Below are 5,571 nucleotides of genomic sequence, written 5' to 3' on the forward strand. Positions count from 1 at the left end.
TCTTTCCCTCCCCACCTCCTCCCACCGCTGGGCGCCGGGCCCTACTGGGCCGTACTGGGCCGTACTGGGCCGCACTGGTGCGGCCGCGCGGAGCGGGGCCCGGGGCCGGCTCTGCGGGGAGAAGCCGCTAGGGAGAGGCAGAGAGCCGTCCCTAAAGGGGCCGCCGAAATCCCAAAGGGATGCGGGACCGGGGCGGCGCTGGGCGTGGGGGTGCTGCGGGGTTGGGATGTTTGGGTGGGGATGCCGTGGGGTTGGGGATGTTTCAGGGTTTGGGATGTGTCAGGGTTTGGGATGGTGTGGGATGGGGATGGTGCGGGATGGGGATGCTGCAGGGTTTGGGATGCTGTGGGGTTGGGGATGCTGCAGGGTGGAAATGCTGTGGGATTTGGGTTTCATGGTGCTGAGGGTTTGGGATGCTGTGGGGTTGGGGATGTTTCAGGGTTGGGGATGCTGTGGGATGGGGATGCTGAGGGGTTGGGGATGTTTCAGGGTTTGGGATGCTGTGGGGTTTGGGATGCTGCAGGATGGAAATGGTGCGGGATTGGGGATGGTGCAGGGTTTGGGATGCTGCAGGGTTTGGGATGCTGCAGGGTTTGGGGATGCTGTGGGGTTTGGGATGGTGTGGGATGGGGATGGTGCAGGATGGGGATGCTGCAGGGTGGGGATGGTGTGGGATTGGGGATGCTGCGGGGTTTGGGACGGTTTGGGGTTGGGATGCTGTGGGGTTGGGGATGTTTCAGGATGGGATGTTGTGGGGTTTGGGATGGTGTGGGATGGGGATGCTGCAGGGTGGGGATGGTGTGGGATTTGGGATGGTGTGGGGTTGGGGATGTTTCAGGGTTTGGGGTGTTGTGGGGTTTGGGATGGTGTGGGATGGGGATGGTGCGGGATGGGGGTGCTGTGGGGTTTGGGATGTTTCAGGGTTGGGGATGCTGAGGGGTTTGGGATGGTGCAGGATGGGGATGCTGCAGGGTGGGGATGGTGTGGGGTTTGGGATGGTGCAGGATGGGAATACTGTGGCGTTTGGGATGGTGTGGGGTTTGGGATGCTGCGGGGTTTGGGACGGTGTGGGGTTGGGGATGTGGGGTTTAGCATGCTGTGGAGTTTGGGATGTTTCAGGGTTTGGGATGCTGAGGGGCTGGGGATGCTGCAGGATTTGGGTTGCTGAAGGAGGAGGATGCTGTAGGATGGGGATGCTGCAGGGTTTGGGGATGCTGTAGGGTTGGGGCCGTTGCAGGTGAGGATTCTGCAGGGTTTGGGATGCTGCAGGGTTTGGGATGCTGCAGGGTTTGGGATGCTGCAGGGTTTGGGATGTTGTGGGGTTGGGGATGCTGCGGGGTTTGGGATGCTGCAGGGTTGGCGATGTCCCAAACTCTGGGATGCCCCAAATGAGGGGAGGGCATAACTTTGGGGTGCTCTGAGCACCCCCAGCCGGGTCGAGCCATGGGGCGGCAGCTCCGGCACCGCTCCCCCCGGGGGCTGGGTGGCACCGCGCCCCTCTCGAGCCACATTTTGGGGAGAAAAGCGCCGAAACGCGCCGTTTTGCCTGTGGCGCTGCAGGGTGGGGGGGAACCCCGGGGGCTGGGTCCCAACGGGACCTTTTGGGGTTTTCTGCGCTGTGGGGCCGGGGCAGGCTCAGCTCCTTCTGGAGCCGTTTCTGGGGGTAGAACGGGACAATTTGGGGCACTCTGGGACCCCCCCAGACCCCACATTTACAGAACGGGGCCCTGACACCACCCGAACCCCCCCCCCCCGGGTGGGACACGCGCCCCCCTCGGCCGGTGCCGCGCTCCCTCCCCAAATTTTGGCGAGAGGCTCCTTTATCCCTCTCTGCGTTTTACGCCTCCGTTAATTAGATAATTAATCTTTATTGGTTCCTTTTATTTTTTATTGCTCGCTGCACCCCCCCCCCCCCCCCCCCCCTTCCCCGCACCGTATCCACGCCTCTCTCTCCTTCGGTGCCTGCATCCCAGCTGCTAGGCAATATTTTTCTAATAGAGTGTTTAAAAAGGAAACGCGGATATGAAAAATAAAAATAAAAAATAATAAAAAAAAACCGACAACAACAAAAAAAAACCCTCTTTGAAAAATAATTTCACTTCTGTTACCAGCTAAAATAAAGCTGGAACTGGCTCGTAAAAAGAAAAAAAAAGAAAATAGCACAATCCGAGAGACAATAAAAATGTCATCTTTTACAATAAAAAACATCTCTTTTTTTTTTTTTTTCCTTTTTTTTTTTCCCTTTTCTGCTTCACATGAGATGTTTTTTGTTCCCCGTTCCTGGCGGGTCAGGGAGGAAAAGGGGGAAAAGAGGAGAGGAAGAAGCAGCGAGCGGGCGCGCAGCGAGCGCCGGAGCAGGAGCGGGGCGAGGAAGCGCGGAAAAAGGGCAGGAAAAGGAAGGAAAAAAAAAACCTTTTTACCCTTAAAACCCCTTTTTTAAGGGGTTTTACCTCCTGGTGGCACACCAGCGAGGGTCCTGCCTTTCCCAGGAGCGGGGTCGTGGTCCTCAGCACCCCAAAGGGACGGCCCCAATGTGCTCGGGGTGCGTGGGGCAGGATGGGACCCGCCGGAGTCCCCATGGGCTGTGCGTGTCCCTGGGATGGGGCCTCTCGGGGATGGGGATGGGGGGGATTTGGGGCTGGAGGAGGGGGATTTGGGGCTGGAGGAGAGGATTTGGGGCTGGAGAGGGGGTTTTGGGGCTGGAGAAGGGGATTTGGGGCTGGAGAGGGGGATTTGGGGCTGGAGGAGGAGATTTGGGGCTGGAGGAGGGGATCTGGGGCTGGATGAGGGGATTTGGGGCTGGAGAGGGGTTTTGGGGCTGGAGAAGGGGATTTGGGGCTGGAGAGGGGATTTGGGGCTGGAGGAGGGGATTTGGGGCTGGAGAGGGGGATTTGGGGCTGGAGGAGGGGATTTGGGGCTGGAGAGGGGGATTTGGGGCTGGAGGAGGAGATTTGGGGCTGGAGGAGGGGATTTGGGGCTGGAGAGGGGGATTTGGGGCTGGGGGAGGGGATTTGGGGCTGAACGAGGGGATTTGGGGCTGGAGGAGGGGACTTGGGGCTGGAGAGGGGGATTTGGGGCTGGAGGAGGGGATCTGGGGCTGGAGAGGGGGATTTGGGGCTGGAGAAGGAGATTAGGGGCTGGAAAGGGGGATCCGAGGTTTCAGAAGGGATTTTGGGGCTGGAGAAAGATATCTGGGGCTTCAGAAGGTGATTTGGGGATGAAGAAGGGATTTGGGGGCCAGAGAAGAGAATTTGTGTCTGGAGAACAGGATTAGGGTCTGGAGAACAGGATTAGGGTCTGGAGAACACGATTAGGGGCTGGAGAAGGGGATTTGGGGCTGGAAAGGGGGATTGGAGGCTTGAGAAGGGACCTGGGGGCTGAAGAAGGGGACTTGGAGCTGGAGAAGGGAATTAGGGGCTGGAGAGGAGAACTGGAGGTTGGAGAAAGGGACTTGAGGCTGGAGAAGTGGGTTTGGGAGCAGCAGAAGGGCGTTGGGGTCTGAAGAGGGGAAATTTGGGGCTAGGGAAGGGGATTGGGGTCTGCAAATGTGGAGCTGGGGCAGGAGGAGGGATCTGGGGCCGGACCTGGGGCCGGAAGCACCCCGAAACCCCACTTTTCTCCCAGAACGGAACCCGGAGACGACGTGGGAGCCTCTCCCCACCCCGTGTGGGGCCGAACCCGTACACGGCAGCAGCGGGGCCCCGCACGGATCCTGCCGCCGGAGCAGCCGGCGGGGTTTTTGTCGCCTCTTTGGAAAAGGGGCGATGTCGGCACCTGTTTTTCTGTTTAAAAGACAAATAATCAGGTGCAGGTGTTTGCATTTCTGCATGGTCCGGGGAAAAAAGGCTGCCGTGATTTATAGGAGAGATCCTCGCCCATAAATCTCCCCCCGCGCCGCGTATTTGTAAATGAGGCCGGGAGAGGGATTTTTGTGTTCGCTTCCCCCTTTTTCTCCCCTTTTTTTCTGCGTCCTCTTTTCTTCGTCCCGCACGATGCGGCGCGGGGAACCCCTCGGGCCCGGCCACACGCGGGGACGGATCCGGCCCCCGTCATCCATCCTATAAAACGGTGAGCGGTCCCATTGCAGGATCCAGTCCCGGGGCTGGCACGGACTGGGAGGACTGGGAGCAATGGGACGGAGCGGTTGGCGTCCCCCCAAAAAACCCCATTGCGATGGGGTCCGAGCCAAGCCAAGGGTGGACGTTGCTCCCCCCCAGAAAAAATCAGCACCCCAATGGGGTTTCGTTTCCCCAAGGTTTCTTCTCCCCGCCAAAAAAATACAGTCCTGCAGCACCAAAAAAAATGGGAAATCCACCCAAAAATCAGCTGGGGAGGTCTGGAACAAAAGGGATCCCACGGGGCGGCTCAACCCCGTTTATATTTGGGATGGCGAGTTCTCTTTTTGGGGTCCAGAGTGGGAATGGGGGGATTTTAAGGATTTTGCCCCATTTTGGGATGAGGTTGGGTTTTGCTCCCCTGGGAATTGGGGGGGGGACGACCCAAAATCCCAACCGGGATCCCCCGGGGGCCGGATCCTGAGGGTGGGGGGAGAAGGAGAAGGGCTGGGGGCGAGCGGGGCCGGGGGCGGGCGGGAGGCAGCTGGAGGGAGACAAAGAGGCGGCGGCGGAGAAACAAAGAGGGGAGCGAGGGACGGAGGCAGAGACAAAGAAAAATGAGGTGGCGGAGGGCGAGGAGGGAGCGGAGGAAGGAGCTGAGCAGAACCACCCTCGGCCCCGACCGCGGCCACGTTCCGGGCCAAAATCCTCCAGAAACGGGAAAAAACGGGACCTTAAATACCCCCGAGGGGCCGGGCCCCCTCCTCTCCATCCTATTTTTTTTTTTTTTTTCCCCTCACCCTTTTTTTCTTTTTTTTTTTTTTTTATATCTGAATAATTAAGTCATCTGGATTCCTATGATTTACCATTTCCAGTGATAAATAGTCATTCCAGGAGTGAGCCAGTTGGCAGATCTTTCCCTCCGAGTTATAATTTGTCAAACTGCCACCGGATTCATGTTTTATGCTAATGCGGGCAGACTTATTGACTCGGGGTGAGTCAATGACCGGGTCATGCCTGTCCTCGGGCAAGACGGAGGTGAAAAGGGCAGGGGTGAAAGGAAGAGTGGGCCCGCACCCGTTCGCTCTGAAACGGCCCCAGTTGGACGGCAACGCCGCGACGCCGGGGCCGGCGAGGCCACCACGGGATGCGCCTTTGGGGTTTCCCCTCTCCTCGCAGCATCCCTTTCCCCCGCAGGGGAGGGGTGCTGAGATTTTGGGGGAAATGTGCTTTTTTTTTAATTTTTTTTTATTTTTTTCCCTCGAGCGGCTCAGCCCCGAAATGGCCGCGTTCGGCCCCAAAAGCTGGCCTCTCCCCGCGCTCCCGCAAACACCAGCTTCTCCCTCTAACGGGCGGCATTTTTATTTATTTTTTGCCATATTTTGGAGTAGTTCCCACCCCCCCCCCACCGCCTGCCCCCTATGGGGCATCAACGCCGTCCCCCTTACACCGGGGGGACCCCGGGAACAGCCCGGGTGGGGTTGGGGCCCCCCTGCTCCCCCCCCCCAGGCCGTGG

This window comes from Anser cygnoides, chromosome 32 (assembly GCF_040182565.1).
Source record: "Anser cygnoides isolate HZ-2024a breed goose chromosome 32, Taihu_goose_T2T_genome, whole genome shotgun sequence".
NCBI lineage: Eukaryota > Metazoa > Chordata > Aves > Anseriformes > Anatidae > Anser > Anser cygnoides.